The sequence below is a fragment of the Lynx rufus genome, unplaced genomic scaffold (assembly GCF_022079265.1).
Source record: "Lynx rufus isolate CCGP_SWC_20201006 ecotype Redwood Valley unplaced genomic scaffold, mLynRuf1.p SCAF_8, whole genome shotgun sequence".
NCBI classification, from domain to species: domain Eukaryota; kingdom Metazoa; phylum Chordata; class Mammalia; order Carnivora; family Felidae; genus Lynx; species Lynx rufus.
Genome location: NW_025814896.1, coordinates 16,380,696 through 16,397,439, shown reverse-complemented (window position 1 = coordinate 16,397,439; position 16,744 = coordinate 16,380,696). Strand labels below are relative to the sequence as shown.

The 16,744-nt window shown below is 44.8% G+C and overlaps 1 protein-coding gene across 4 annotated transcripts in view; it reads left to right on the top strand.

Annotated features, from left to right (window-relative positions):
- The window catches only part of GDAP1L1 (ganglioside induced differentiation associated protein 1 like 1), a 51,262-nt gene that overhangs the window by 1,975 nt on the left and 32,543 nt on the right, over nt 1-16,744 (top strand). For 3 of the 4 annotated variants that reach the window (XR_006960091.1, XM_047067597.1, XM_047067599.1), the window contains exon 2: nt 8,951-9,085. The gene's annotated coding sequence lies outside the window, so the exon portion shown is untranslated. Of the gene's footprint in view, nt 1-8,478; nt 9,086-16,744 lie in introns of those variants that run through there. The other variant, XM_047067598.1, reaches the window with a different exon arrangement.

Below are 16,744 nucleotides of genomic sequence, written 5' to 3'. Positions count from 1 at the left end.
GGGAGTATTTGGAAGGTGAGCGCCTCTTGGGAATACCAAAGTCTGTTAACTCACACCACTTGCTATGGCCTGAGATCTCAAGTCATTACATACAGGCCTGACTCATTGTGTGGTACCTCATGACCGAATGAGAGAAGCTACGAAACATGTGATCGAGGAAACAAAAAGCCAGATATGCCTCCTGTTTTAGCAACACAGGGTCTTTCTAGCCATGGAGAAACCTCTGGGCTTATTTGCAGACTTTATATGTATTTAAGAAATTGACTTGGTATTAACGTAATATACATAGCAATGTCACTTAATCAGAAAGCTATAGCAGCTATAAAATTCCTTTAGCAGTACTTCTTATTTCATGTATCTTCTAACTGATTGAATAGAGGAGACTTAATTTCATCAAATTATACTGCAAAAACAATCTGTCTACATAGGAAGATAGCTTTCAATTCTAAAAAATAACTTTGGGGGTGCCTGGATGGCTCAGTCTGCTAAGCATCCAACTCTTGATTTTGGCTCAGGTCATGATCTCATGGTCATGATAGCCTGCTTAAGATTCTCCCCCACCCTCTCTTTTTCTCTCTCTGCCTATCCCTGCGTGTGCATGCACTTCCTCTCAAATAAATAAATAAATAAATAAATGACTTTGGAGAAGGCAAGTTCAAAACCTTAAAAAAAATTATTTTCTCAACAATGTGGCTGCCATCCTACCAGTTGGTAATCTGGAATCAGGGTCTTAAACATTTTATTTTATTTTTTTAATTTTTTTAATGTTTATTTATTTTAGAGGCAGAGAGAGCACAAGTGGGGGAGGGGCAGAGAGAGAGGGAGACACAGAATCTGAAGCAGGCTCCAGGCTCTGAGATGTCAGAACAGAGCCCAATGCGGGGCTCAAACCCACGAACCGTGAGGTCATGACCTGAGCTGAAGTCGGACGCTCAACCGACTGAGCCACCCAGGCGCCCTGGTCTTAAACATTTTAACGCTCAAATAAGTTTATTTGTTCCTTACCTTGATGTAATTTTTAAGATGACTTTGGAGTAGGTGATGGTGATGATAATGATCATATGTATTCTGATTTACAAGGACTGTTTCATTTAAACTTCATAATCAATTTGCAAAGCAGTTGCTATTTGTTTCCGCATTTTACAGCTGAGGAAACTTAACGATCAGAGCAGTTAAATAATTTGTCCAAGGTTACACAGCTTGTAAGTGGTAGAATTGTGATTCAAATCTAGGCCACCTGACTGTACACCCAACTTACTGATCACTGAGTTACACCACTTTTCTTAGCTTCAACCCATCTCCCCTTTATACACCCTAAGTAGATCAGGCATACTTACCTTCACCTAGAAAATACACTGGGCTTGAGGAAATTGGCTGCCCAGGGTCTGGGACTGTGCCAGCTACACTTGACTTGCCTGTCCTTGAACTCACCAGGCACATTTCCCTCTTAAGTGTTTTGTATTTGATGTTCCCTCTGCTTGGAACGTGGTTTACCCATAACTTTTCTCTTCATTCAAGTCTCTGCTCATATTAGTTCCCCAGCAGGACTTTCTTGGCTACCCCAGAATGCCTCTTCATTTGTATCCCTTCAGCTGGCTTTATTTTTCATTATAGCACCTAACACCTCCTGACGATATATATTCATTACCACTCCCCTCACTACAATAGAAGGGACCTGAGAACAGAGACTTTGTCTCTTTTGTTTATCACTACTTTTGTCATTGAATCTAAGATGATCTTTCCCACAGTTTAGCACTCTAAAAATCTGGATGTGTCTTATAATTGACAGTGGTGACCTGATAGCATTTGGTTTTTTTCTTAATTATACCTACAAAAGATAGTGAGGGTTTAAAATGACGGTGTCTTAGAGTTGATGAAAATACAGTGTATTCTCAGGGCCCAAACTCTTGCCTGGCACAGAGTTGGCATGCAGTAATTACTGGTCAAGTGAAATCATTGACTGCTCACTATGTGCCAGAAACTATTTAAATATTTTTAATCTCCCCCATCATGCTGTTATGAAATATTTCTGTTACCAAAGCAACTTGGTAGTGGGTAGTAAATATGTGGTGTCATTTTGGAAGTCTGGGAAAGAGAGCTGCATCCTGGTCTCTGCTGTGGGACTGCAGTGTGTTACGTTTCCTTGTTTGTCCTCTGTCCCCACTCTTCTTTCACAGACTTTAGTGACTGCCTGCTGCTTGCCCAGTGCTGTGTATAAGCAGAGGCATAGGGTGCTGTGTGTAAGCAGAGGCACAGGGTGCTGTGTGGGCACCCAGAAGGGTTGCCTAGCCTGGTCTGGAGGTGCAGAGGGATGTCTCCAGGCTTCCTGGAGGAAGTTCTGTCTAAACTGGGTTCTGAAAGGCAGGCATTGACCTCGAATGTGAGAAGGGACTGGGATGAGAATGGAGAGCATCCAAGCCAACTCCAGGAGAGAATCGTGTTAAATAGCTTGCATTTTGTCCTTAAGCAAAGAAGTGATGTGCCAATGAGCCATATATATCACTCTGGCAGCCTCTTAGAAAGCAGATGAGGAAGGAGGGGGATGTAAGGCCAGTTTGAAGACATTTGAAATAATGTAAATGAAGGCCAGAACTGGAACAATGGCTAAAGCGGGAAGAAGCATCTAAGGAGCCCTGGCATTTAAAATTAGCGCATTTGGCTGGGTATGCTGGTCAGAGAGCCGTCTGGCCTGAGTGAATGAGTGGCCAGTAGGTGGCACCATTCACCAGGGAGGGAGATCCATGAAGTCAGTAAGCTTGGGGAATGGGTGAATTTAGTTTTGGGCATAAGGGGTTTAATGTGCAGATCTAAAGCAGACCCATAACCAGGGGTCTTCATCTTAGAGGCCATGTCAAAGGGTTTATTTTCAGAATCGGGGAGACTATGGAAGAGAAGAGAAAGGACCACTTTATTTTAGAATGATTACTCTGGTTTCAGCCTGAATGTCACAGTGATCCCATCCTGAGTTGGCAGTGATCTAAAGAGCAGGTGGCTATAAGAATGGAGAGCATGTTAGCAGATTGAAAGTTGTATACATTAGGCTTTGGTGAGAGATTAAATGTGAGCAAAAGTGGACAATGAAAAGCTGCTTTCTGGATTGAGCCACTGAATGGGTATTATTGCCTATTTCTAATGTAATCCTACTGAATCCATTTGACGGGGAACAGATGAAAAATGATATTTAGATGGAGGATAATAATAAAAGCTAGTACTTTTACAGTCTGCAAACCCCGTCTGATCCTCCCAACAATCTTACGAGATTACCTTTATCATCTTCATTTTCCAGATGAGGAAACTGAAAGCAAAGTACAGTAACTTGCCTGAGGTCACAAAGTTAGTACGTGCTGAGCTAGAATTTGAACCCAGGCAGTCTGGCTAAAGTCTACTCTCACCACCTGACTGGAGTGAGATGCCTCTACATGAGGAGCTCCCTTTAGTCACACTGAACTTGAGAGATCTTGGGGCAGCCCTTTGGAGACCTGGGTTGGGGTGGAGACAGCCTGGACCTTGTGTTCTGAGTTTTGGATCCTGGCAATGTATTACTTAGGCAAAATAACAGCCAAAAATGTAAAGAGCCCCTGCTCCAAGGCTGTTGAGCTAAGCATTTATTTAGGCGTTCATACTTTACCGCATCTGCCAATTGACTAGGCAATGGCAGGTTGAGTTTTTTAACTTAAGTCTTGATAAGTCTTCAACTTATTCTGCATTTGAACTGTTGGATTATGGTTTCCTGGCTCCAAGAATTCTTTCCTTGCCCTGCATGGTCTCTTAACCAATCTTCCCTCTCAGGCATTGATGCATAGCTATAATTTGTCAAAATATTTCTTCATTCTCTGCTTATACTTTCATGAACATCTAGTTCTGCCTGAGGGAAAAAGAAAAGGTTTCACTAGAAAGGTGCACCTGTGTCCTGAGAAGCTTTGGATATGAGGTCTGTTTCTGTCTGGGCCCGTCTCTAGAGCCATGCCTTCCCCTTTTCTCTTAAGACCGGTCCCTACTCTGACACCACTTTGCTTCCCATCTTGCCCCCGTTCTCAGGAGACTCACTCCATTTTTCCATACGTGCAAACACATACCGTGTCTTCCCCCATCCTTTAAAAAACAAAATCAATGGGAAAAAACCCACAAAACCCAAGCCCACAAAGCCCCCTACTACTCAGATCCCCCCTAAGGCTCCTGTCCTATTCTCCCCCTTAGAACCATAGTCAGTATCCCTACTTCTTCAGTTCTCTCTCTCTTCAGCCCACTGCAGCCCGACTTCCATCCCTACTGAAACACTTCTTGCCAAGGTCATGAGTAACTTTCTTCTTGCCGAAACTAGTGTCTCTTTCTCAGTTTTTAATGTTGCTTGAGTTCTGAACATTGTCTGACACTAGTCATGACCTCCCTCTTAACTCCACTTCCCTTCTAGCTCTTAGCTGCTCCTCCTCTGTCCAGCTGCTGGTCCTCAAGGGCCTTGCCCTGCCACCCTTCCCATCTCACATCCTTGTCATCCTGGGATGACGCTGTGACTCTCTTGGAGAGGCTACCAGAAAGCTCACTCTGTAAAAGGGAGTGCTGAACAACCAGGCTTTCTCAGACTGGAGACCAGAGCTTCTCCAGATGCCAGGAGTTCACAGGCAGCCTCTCTGGGGCATCGTGTTCAGAGTGATTTGGTCACACACATTTTTCATTCTTCTGTGTCCCCCTGTACAGTAGTCGGGTTCCTCGTTTGGCCCCTTAGCAGCATCACATTTTGCCTGCTGCTCCTTGGGTGCGAAACCACACAACTTCATGTTTCATGCAGTGTCACCTTGCTCAGACTTCCATCCTCCCCCAGTCCTGGGGGGCTTCCCTCCCTTCTGGTTCATACACAGTTTTGCACAAATATGCAGTATTTTAGAGTTTTCTTCCCTCTCCTTCTCCTTCCGCCCTCTCCCCGCCCCCCCCCCCCCCCCGCCACACACACACACACACACACAGTGGCATCTGGGCAGGAGAAGGGGGCAGCAGATGAGCTTTGTGGTTCAGATGCGTTCCCTCCCCTTTGCTGGTCTCCACTGCCATGTGGCTGCCCTAGACTTGTCCCTAGGCATTATGGATTCTGGTGGGGCCCACCAAGATGGGGCTGGCCTGATTTCGTTTCTGAGCAAAATCATGGAAAGTGCTAGTGTTTGTAGTCATGAGGTCCTCGTGTGCCGCAGTTCTCACAACTTGTCTCCTGACCTTTCCTCGTCTGCTCTGCACGGCACTGGGACAGGTGTGCACTTCCAAGTCATTCACATGGCACACTGGTGAAGGGGAAGGGAGAACTGCTCTTGTCCCCCACATCCTCTCCTGGGGCTACTTGTGTAGCCTGGGTGCCAACCTGGTGCCACGACCAACCAGCGTGGGTCTTCTCTGAGCGGCCCGTGCTTGCCCCTCGGCTGTGCTCAGAGAATGGGGCACCAGTGTCCTCCAAGCCTGTCTAGATGCTTCTAAGCCCCATCTTCTAAGGCAAGGGATCTGGCCTTAGAGAAAGGTGGACCAGAACACTTGTATCTGGTTCTTGTCCTCCTTTTTCTCCTGAGCAAGCCTAGAAGGCCTTTTATGGGAACTTCTCTTTATCTTAGTGTGTCACCTCCACACTGTAACTTCTAGAAAGTCTATCCTCTCACCCTCAGTTTGTTCTCTTGATCTATAAAGAGTTTGGAAATTAAAAAACCCTTTTTCCTCCCCACAAAAGCCAGATTTTAAGACTCTTATCTCATTATGGACTCAAGAAAATGGAATTTCAGACTCAAAACCGAGCAATGGCTTCCCAAGCAGCGAAGGCCATTCACTAAATGGCTGGGGGCACTGCAGGCTTACTAGGAATCGTGAATTACCTGCAACAGAAGTACAGGTTTTGACCTCAAGAAAAGTTCTCCGTTAGCTTGATAGATGTGCCCACTTCTTGGATAGCCAGGCACTTTGATTGCCAATCTCTCCAGCACTACAGAGAACAGGTAGGGTACTTCTCCAAAGGAAAAGATGGGTTGTTGTCACCCAAAGAAAGGGATCGGGGGCAGGCGAACAGAGAGTTTATGTACAGGGAATCTACACAGACAGCAGAATAAATACATATGTCATTCTGAACTAAGGAGAAGGGAGCAGGAGCCTGGGACTTCAGAAGAAAGGAATGCGTTTCCCAGAGTGATAAAAAAAAGTAGATGTTGGTAATTAGATGTTTGTCCTGCCATGCAGATGGGTCACTCAGATAAAGTTTATCTCTGCTAATAACCCATATTCTGGGAAAGATCCCCAATTTAGATTCTTTTGTATAGTTAAAGGGAGGGGCAAAAGTTTCTCTTGAGCTCACAGGGTCTCTGTTGCCTTCAGCTCACAATAATCTTCATGTCAAAATGGCCATCTTGGGACAACCTGCCCTTGGCCCCTGCACCCCTCACCACACTTCTGTGTCCCGTGTCCTGCTGGTTGTCTCTACATGGATGTTCCACAACGCCTAGTGAAGCGAGATGTGTTCAGAATCTAACAGGTTATCTTTCCCGCTGAGCCTATTCTTCTGGCCTTTCCTGATCCTTTCCCACTGTACTGGATCAAATTGGATCTGATTCACCACCTCCCATCCATCTGGCTCCTAAGTTATTTAATACCCTTTGTACTTTGGAAGTATTTTTAATGTATTTATATATTATTTTTAATAAGGCATAATTTTCACAAAAGAAAAATGTACCTATATAGAAAATTTGGAAAATATAAAGAAGAAAATTGTATGTCCCTCAGCCCCAGCACTTGGGGACGACCACTACGAGCATTTTTGTCATGGGGCTGCAGAGTGCCTGAGAGCCGGACCAGCTCTGTTCACACTCTGGCTTCACCACCCCCACCCCTGTGTGTGGCCCTGGACGTGCTGCCCAAGCCCCTGTGCTTCCATGTACTTTTCTGAAAAATGGGGATAATGATAGTACCCACTTTAGAAGGCTTGGGGAGAGTTGAGTGAATAATGGGCTAGGACACTCCCTGACTCATAGTACCTCGTAGCTGCTATTATTAATATTACTATTATTTTAAATGTATATATTTTAATTGCTGATAAACTGTATATACGGTTTAATATTCTGCTTCTTTTCATTATCTATTGTACGCATTTTCCAGGTCACACATATTCCCCAGAAACATGACTTACATGACTGTATAATGGTCCATCACTTAAATACATTCATAATTTCCTCTGTAGTTGACGATTCCTCTATGTTTGGACAGTTGGTGTGTGTATGTTTGCTATAATAAAGAACTCTGATCTGAAAATCTTTGTTTATGTGTGTATGTACATATAAAAATGTTTGCGTTTGTGTCTGTATCTACATCTGACCATAAGCCTGATTATTTTCTTAGAATAGGATTTTACACCTGAAGAAGGTATGGGCTGTCTAAAGTCTCCAGTAATGTGCTTAGAAATTACATAAAGGCAAGGTTATCAACCACTCACACACTCAGGGTCCCCCCCCCACACCCCCTCCAGCATGAGATGAGCTCCTTTAAGTCTGCCCATTGTTGCTGCCATATTCTTCACAAGGCTTTGCTGCATTTCACTGGAATGGTAGGAAATGGAATTTTGCCCCATGTGCTTCTGCATACCTTACTTTTTATAATGTTAATAAATTGGGGTACCTGGGTGGCTCAGTAAGTTAAGCGTCTGACTTCGGCTCAGGTCATGATCTCGCTGTCCGTGAGTTCGAGCCCCGCGTCGGGCTCTGTGCTGACAGCTCAGAGCCTGGAGCCTGCTTCTGATTCTGTGTCCCTCTCTCGCTTTGCCCCTCCCCCGCTCATGCTTTCTCTCTCTCTCTCTCTCTCTCTCTCTCTCTCTCTCTCTCTCTCATAAATAAACATTAAAAATATATATACATAATGTTCATAAATTAACTGAATACTCCCATAAATCCTGGATGGACTATTAACTTGCTTACTGCCCAGTCCATTTTCCTGTGAGTAGAAATACAATCCATGGTGCTGGCAATACTCTTCACTTGTTTCCTTGTTCCTCTGCCCTAAGATGTTTAGCATTTTGGCATCTATCCCTGGTGACAGCACAGGTCCCAGAGCCCTGTAAAAGGTTCTGTGAGAACCTGGCTCAGGTAAGGTACTAGCTTAGGTGGACTGACCCATTTTCTGAACTCTGTATGGCCTTCTCAGCACATTGCAATATATTGCAAATCATTGTACGGTGTTTCAGATTCCAGTTTCCATTTAATGCCTTCTCCCTTGCAGTCACCCCAGCAGTGTTCATTCTAACCAACCCCATGGGAAGAGAGCTAGAGTTTTATTTTGCTAAAATAAAATCAACTGGGAGTGCCTGGGTGGCTGAGTCGGTTGTGTCCAACTTCGGTTCAGGTCATGATCTCACGGTTCATGGATTTGAGCCCCACGTTGAGCTCTGTGCTGACAGCTCAGAGCCTGGAGTCTGCTTTGGATTCCGTGTCTCCCTCTCTCTCTGCCCCTCCCCCTCTTGCACTCTTTCTCTCAAAAATAAACATTAAAAAATAAATCAACTAATATCTTTAAGAGCTTTATATTTTACAAGATGCATTCACAAATGTGATTGCTTTGAGTCTCAAAACAATTCTGGGAGTTAGGTACATTTATCTCCATTTTACAGATGAGGCCCAGAGAAGTGAAGCCACTAGTTGAACTGGTGAGTGACAGGGACAGATCTCAAACCAGCCTCTTCCTAAAAACTGACCTTTGCCTGCAGCAAAGGAGAGCCAGAAGGAGGAAAATGCCCTTGGGGGCAGGAATATGAGCTCTGCTGGAGTGGATTGAAGGGGCCACAAGTAGGAGCACTGGAAGAGGGCAGACTTGTTGGGCCCATGGTTATGAGAGCCTGTGGCCAGACCTGCGCCTGTGACTTTGGAGTCTCTGGGACTGCTCCCTGGTATGGACCCTTGGGCAAATACTGCACTTCCCTGAGCTTCAGTTTCCCCATTTGCAGGATGAAAATAACTACTCCTCTGCCAACTAGAAGAATCGCTTTGATGATCTGGTGCCGTGGTGCCTATGATGCTGCTGTGGGATCTTCAAAGTGCAGGGCACGAGGAGTCCTTTAAGCCAGGTTTACTTACTCCAGGTGAGAGCAGGTGGGACTCCAATGAGGGTTCCTTTCTTTCTCTCCTTTTTTCCTTTTCGACTTCTTATTTTTACCTTCGTTATTTTATAATGTCCTTGTAAAACGATGCAAGTGATTATGAGATTAAAAAAAAACTTTTTTTTAATGTTTCACTTAATTTTTGAGATGGGCGGGGGGGAGAGGGGCAGAAAGAGAGGGAGACACAGAAACCGAAGCAGGCTCCAGGCTTTGAGCTATCAGCACAGAGCCCAACGTGGGGCTCAAACCCACGAGCCATGAGATCATGGCCTGAGCCAAAATCCAACTTAACGGACTGAGCCACCCAGGTGCTCTGATTATGAGATATTTAAAGTAGAAATAGAAAACCCCAGTTACTCCCTCACCATCCCCCCCACCCAGGCCCCTCACCCCTACATCCTGCTCTGCAGAGAGATAGCCAGTTTGTGGTTTAGTGCACCTCCTTCCAGGCTTTAAAACCATATATCCATACATATTTTTATGCATATCTTTATATATATACATATATATGTATATATACGTGTATATATGTATATATATGTGTGTATATATATACATATATACACATATACATACACACACACACTTATTCATACAATTTTGTTCTTTAAATTTAAAAAAACTGTTCTCTACACTGTTCTGCACCTTGCTTTTTTCCCCTATAACAATTTTATCTTGAAGACCTCTATATCAGAGCTGCCTAATTCAGTTGTATGTCTGGGCATTTTGTAGATAGATAGATAGATAGATAGATAGATAGATAGATAGATAGATAGATAGATATTTAACCAATTTCCTACCAATGTTATTTAGATCATTGCTAATTTTTAAAATATTACCAATAGTACTGTATTAACCATTAGTGCCATTAACCATTGTTACCATGAGTGCTTGATGGACAAGTTTGTGCCCCTGTAAATATATTTTGAAGGGTTATCCTTGTGATACACATTTTAATACCTGATAGGTATGTTCAACTGCCAGATTCCACTCCCACCGGTGGTGTTTGGGGTGTCTTTTTGTCTTCAGTGGCTCTGTGGGAGAGAGGGTGATTTTGTACCCCTTCAGGGGACATTTGACAGGCATTGGAGACATTCTTTGTTGTCACAGCCTGGGAGGTAGTGCTGGATGCTACTGGTGTCTAGGGGACTGAGGCATCCAAGGATAAACAGGACAGCTCCCGCTGCAAAGAATTATGTCAGTAGTGCTGAGGTTAAAATACCCTGGCCTACACCTGTGCCAGTGCCAGATATTACCAGTTTTTTAAGCTGGCTATTTCTGATAGTTTGAAAAAATGATACCTTATTTTGTTTTGTACCTCTTAAAGAGAATGGAGTTATATTTACTGCTTATGTTATATATTATTTGAATTTGTTATGACGAATGTGTATTAATTTTGTAATTTTCTAGTAAAGCCACCGAAGATTTTTTAAGCAACACCTCTTTGATTATTACTATGCAATCTGTCCTTAAGATTTTGTCATGTAGGGGCACCTGGGTGGCTCAGTTGGTTAAATGTCCAACTCTTGATTTCAGTTCAGGTCATGATCTCACGGTTTGCGAGTTCGAGCCCCGTGTCAGGCTCCGCGCTGATGTGCAGAGCCTGCTTGGGATTCTCTCTATCCCTCTCTCTCTGCCCCTTCCCTTCTCCCTCATGCTCTCTCTTTATCAATAAACATTAAAAAAAAAAAGAGTCATGTAAGTGCCTGTTTGTCTTTCCCTGAGAAGGTGTAGAAAGAATCCCTCAGTGTAGGCCTTGAGAACTTGTCAATGCTCACATCCTCTGGCCTTCAGAATTTCTCTACTGCACTTCCAAGGCACCTTCTCCCCGTGAACACCAGACCCAGGAGCCAAGTCCAAGAATTATATTAGCACAGAGATATTCTTTATCACAGACCAGGGCCCCAAAATGAAATGTATTCTGCAGCTGACTTCAGGACACCTAGAATACCCACCATGGACTCATCTGCCCAAATGCCAGGAGAAAAAAACAACAACAATAAAAAATCCTCATGCTTATTTCTCAGCTGTGAAACCTGAGATCCATTCACCCTGTGAATTGTCCAGCCTGTCACAGCTGAGCCAAGCCCGTGGTGCTTCTGCAGAGCCTGAAGCTGCTGGCATAGGTTCTGATGCAGCATGAATGCTTTCACCTTCCCTCTGCTGGGTCCTATCAAATGGAAAAGGAGTGGAGCCCAGTCCTAAGTGCTGCTCAGCATGTCAAGGACTCCTGGAGAAGTGCCTACACCTTTCACTTAGCTCAGAGAAGCTGGAGCCATCCTGGAGGAAGTGTGCATGGACAACCTCTCAATAATCCCGGATACTCCCAAGAAAGTGTCCCACGTGGCAGAAATGGCACAGACTTGCCTGCAGCCTTTGAAGATCACCCAATAGCAGACTTTCAAAGTGGGAAGATCGCTCCTGGCCTAGTGCCAGGTCCAGGACTTCTGCCAGAAATTCTGTGCCTTTGATCTGCAACCTGTTATGGTTATCCAGTAAGCAAACGCATATGCGGAGGCTGCCTGGTCTGATGGCTCTCTCTACTCTGAAAGCCACACAAGTCGTGTCAGTGAAATGAAGCATCCAACCTGTGAGGCCAAGAATGCCTGGGACACCCCTGCATTGCTATCTTCATGAGAGAAAACATTTAGAGGTTCAACATGGGAAGGGAGGGGAGTGATCTATGAGAAAGAACACCCATCTGCAAATCAGGGGCTGAGTTCTGCTCTTATCTCATGTACCCTGGGACAGATAACTGTTTTTCTCTAAGGGCCTCAGCTTCCTTGTTAAGTGGTTATTGGAAGCATTCACTCTGTATTTCAATGTGCAATTTTCTCAAATAATAACATTGCCAACTAGATAAAGCTGGCTAAAATAAAGGAGAGATCTAAAATAGAGTTTAAAACCAGTCCAATATCTGCTGGTTGGTTTTTCTCATTCAAAAGTAATAGATGTTCAGAACAGAAAAAACAAAACAGAACAAAACAAAACAAAAAACCAAGATATGGCCAAGCACAAAGTAGTTCATAGAGAACATTGCCCTGGAGATCATGCTGTTGGCATCTTTCTGGGATCCTTCCAGATAAGAGGTTCTTAACTTGGATTGTTTGGATGGGCTTTGTGGGAAGAGAGCCCCTGAGTGATTCAACAACCCCCTTTTGTGGTCCACTTAGGATATTTGAGTTGTTTTGCCATTACAAAGAATACCATGCACATACAAGCTGGATGAAAAAGAATTAGCACTTAATGAGAAAGCAAGCAGAAAAAATGGACAATGTGAACACCTGACAAAGGTGCTTTAAAGGGCACAAAAAGATGCCAAATTGTCCCACAGTGCACAGAAATGACCAATAAGAGACAAATAGATCAATGCTCACTTTAAGCCATTTACATTTAAGTTAACACATACTGGACAGGTGCTGCTGTATCTGTGCCAGGTGCTGTGGACTCTACAGGCAGCCCAGCCACTGACCTCACAGCTTTCAAACTGGTGGAGACCGACACGGAAATTATTTCATGCAGAAACCGTCATTTGTGTTTAAGCAAACTACCTTCATGCATGATTGGCACAGTAAAACCCTGAATCATTTTGTTCCCCAAGCTCTTCCTGACCCAGCCTCCCAGCCTCTGAGGGCCTGTGTGTTTCAGGTTTCAGCCTTGAGGAGAGTTCTCCTTCCAGCTCACATCCAATCCAGAGGTTCCCTCTAGGTGCCCCTGAATGGAGGCCATTCAACATTTATTTGTCCTCTTCAGAGAACAGGAAGTTTACTACCCTGGATTTGAACTCTACTCGTTTGAAACTTTTCCCTCTATTGAACTACATCCTCCCTCCCTGTAGGCTCCTCTGATTGGTCCCAGAACCTCACAAAACAAGTCTGCCTTTATCTCCAACCTGCAGGTCTAAAGAGCTTTTAGATCTTCGGGGGAGGCACCCAATCCCATGGTCTGCCCCCAAGACAGTACCCAGCATCTGTGATGTCCTTCCCTCTCAGAATAGGCCTGCACATCCCCTGTTGATTCATCAAACCATGCGCATGCCCAGACTAAACAAAGTATCCATGAACAGATGGTCACGGCATGGGGGCAGCAAGGCCCAGACCTTTGAGGACAGATTATGCTAGTGACACTAGAAAACTTCCTGCAGCTTCAGGAGGGTGGATGGGGACAGAGAGAAGATGAGCCAGCCCTGATTGGAGGACCTAATTGGCTGTCCTCCCAAAAAGAGCCTGTGTGCCTGGAACAGTGCCTCCCACACTAATGTGTGTGCTAATCTCCTGGGGGTTTAATTCAGCAGGTCTGGCGTAGAACCTGAGATTCTGCATTTTTTCCAAGCTCCCAGAGGTATGCTGATACTTCAGGGGATACTTTGAGAAGCAGAGCCCTAGGGCAGTGGTATCATAATACCCTGGAGGAGCTTTAAAAATACAGAAAGTTTGGCCTACCCCAAATTGACTGATTCAGTCTTCTGGTCCATTTATTGACAAGGTCTCAACCTAGACTGCACATTAGAATCATGGGAAGAGTTTTTAAAATGTTGATTCTCAGGGTAGAGACTCACTTGTCTTTCTCTCTCTCTCTCTCCCTCTCTCTCTCTCCCCCCCCCCCTCTCTCTCTGTCTCTGTCTCTGTCTCTTGCTGCTTTAGTTTGAAAACCTGACCGGCCTAATTTGTTGTGGGAGCAGAGGTTCCCAGCCCTAGCTGCACATCACCTGGGAGAATAATAAAATGTCAGTGTCAGGTCACCTCCCTGCAGACCCACTGAATCAGAATTTCTAGGGGTTAGAGCCAAGAGATGAGCATTCCACAAAGCTCCCTAGATGATTCTGAGGTGAAGCCCCTGGTGTGGAGTCTGAGGGAAGAATATTCTGGGATTCCTGATACAGATACAGGTTACCACATGCTCCCCTGAACATTCAGGGACTTGAGTGTTTAACAAATGCCATGGATGACATATGAAATGGCAACTTTGGGAAACACTGGGGTAGAGGAAAGATCCCTGGATCAGAGTCAGAAAGACCGTGCTCCTGGTTCGAGACTTCTCACAGGTCACAGGCTCATTTCCTCATCTGTAGAATGGAGGTGATGGTAATTGCATGGGGCAGAGATGGATAACTACCCCAGAGGTCTACATACGCAGTCTATAGGACAGTTTGTGTTGAAAACTGGCTGTCACAGGCTGTCACAGAGACTACATTTCCCAGCTCCCCTTTACATTTAGGTGAGGCGGCCACATGACTGAGTTCTGGCCAATGGAACAAGGGCATAAGTGAGGAGGGCTGCTACCCATAAAAACCTCCCACAATGTCCTCTGCTCTCTCTCTCCACTGTCTGCCCATTGGATATTAAATGCCCACTGGATAGCAATGCCTGGGTGATCTTGGAAGCCACATGGGAGGGTTAACAGAACTCTCTGCCCTTTTCCTAACTTGCTGCTAATTGGACCTCATGTGAGTGAAAAATAAACTAGTGTGTAAAGTCACTGTGATTTGGCAATCTATCTCTTAGAGTAGCTAGTGCTTTGTTAACTAACATACTGCCCCTAGGATTGTGGCAAAAATGATCTCATGCAGAGGCTGCAAACTGACAATGCGAGGGCTTGATCTAACCCACAAATATGTTTTGTTATTTCTGTGCCAGCCAGTGTTTTTGTTTTTGTTTTTTTCTCACCACATTTTAAAAGGAGAGATTTCATGTGATCATCTGGATCTCCAGGTTCCTGAAAACCTGGGATAGCTGGCAGCCATGTTGCAATCCACCGTGGGAGTAATTGGCTGGAACAAGGAGCAGCTGTGCACCAGGTGGAGCATGTGCCCTCCCAGCCCGCCATGTCTCCGCCACACCCTTAGGGCATTACTGGGACCCTGGTAGCTTCCTGAGTCAGCAGGCCCTGATGTAATAGATGCAGATATTAGATGCATTCACTGTTAGGATTTTTTTTTTAAGAAAAAAATCTTGGGGCGCCTGGGTGGCGCAGTCGGTTAAGCGTCCGACTTCAGCCAGGTCACGATCTCGCGGTCCGTGAGTTCGAGCCCCGCGTCGGGCTCTGGGCTGATGGCTCAGAGCCTGGAGCCTGTTTCCGATTCTGTGTCTCCCTCTCTCTCTGCCCCTCCCCCGTTCATGCTCTGTCTCTCTCTGTCCCAAAAATAAATAAACGTTGAAGAAAAAATTAAAAAAAAAAAAGAAAAAAATCTGTGTATTTATTTTGAGAGAGAGGGAGAGAGAGCATGTGCGCTTGAGTGGGGGAGGGGCGGAGAGAGAATCCCAAGTAGGCTCGACACTGTCAGCCAAGGGCCCAACTCAGGGCTTGATCCCATGAACCGTGAGATCATGACCTGAGCCCAAATCAAGAGTCGATGCTTAACCGACTGAGCCACCCAGGCGCCCCTCACTGTTGGGATTTTTCACAGCACATTTCTTCAGGTGACTTCTAACTCCCAGGAAAACCATTCATCCTGCCCAAAACTTGGAAGCAAAATCTCCCGAGGGATCTTTACAGGCTGAAAGGATGTGCTCCACCCCCATCCCACCCCACCCCGCCCATAGCCAGGGCCCTTTCAGCATCTGCTATATGTGGAGGCAGTGGTGTGTGGAGAAAAGGGCTCAGGTATATCTGGGGATAGATCAGACAGACCTGCATCCTGACCCCAGCTCTGCTTCATCCTAGATGGTGACTGGGGTCAGGCAGTTCGTGTTTCCGGAACCTCTGTGATCCCATCTGTCAGGTGTGGACATTAGAACTCTTCTCATAGGATTTCTGTAAAGTGTCCGGTGAAAGGACACTTAGACCATGTTAATTCCTTCTCCTTTCCCAGGCCTGGCTTGCCCCCGGGAGTGAGGGAGAAATCAACCAGTATCTTTAGAAACAAAAAAAAAAAAACCCAAACCAACTTCAAATTATTTTTAAAAGATATAAATAAAGTACTTCTATTGTAGCTGTATTAGTCTGCTCGGGCTGCCACCAATTAGGGTGGCTTAAACAATAGAAGTGTACTTTCTCACAGTTCTGGAAGCTGGAGTCCAAGATCAAGGTCCCTGTAGAGTTGGATTCTACCTCTCTTCTGGCTTATAGACAGCCCCCTTCTCACCATGTCCTCACAGGGCCTTCCCTTGGTGCTTGCTTGAGGAGATTGTGATCCCTGGTGTCTCTTGCTCTTGTAAAGGATTGGGGCCCTACCCCTATGACCTCCTTTAGCCTTAATAAGCCCCTTCATCACCAAATACAGTTACATGGGGATTTTGTGGGGGGGACAATTCAGTCCATAATAGAAGGAAGACTGGAAGATCCAACAAAGAAAAAAAGAAGCACGTGTGATCTCCTCTTGCCCGTCTCCACTCACGGTGATGTAAACCACTTTTACTGACTATCCTTCTATAATTTATATACTTTAAAATTTAATTGTATGTATTTTTTGGCAACCTGCTTTTTCTTCTTTTTGTGTTTTAAATATTATAGTAAGCTAAACTAAATAGAGTTTTTAGAGTAGCTTATATAATTATAACCTGTTTTTAATTGTAACCTTTAAGTTGTAACCTTCCTCATTTGGTAGATATAAATTATTCCATGGCATGAATATACTCTAAGTTATCTAATCCCCTATTGTGTGGACACTTAGAACTCCATTTTCTATGGACTTGGATGTTA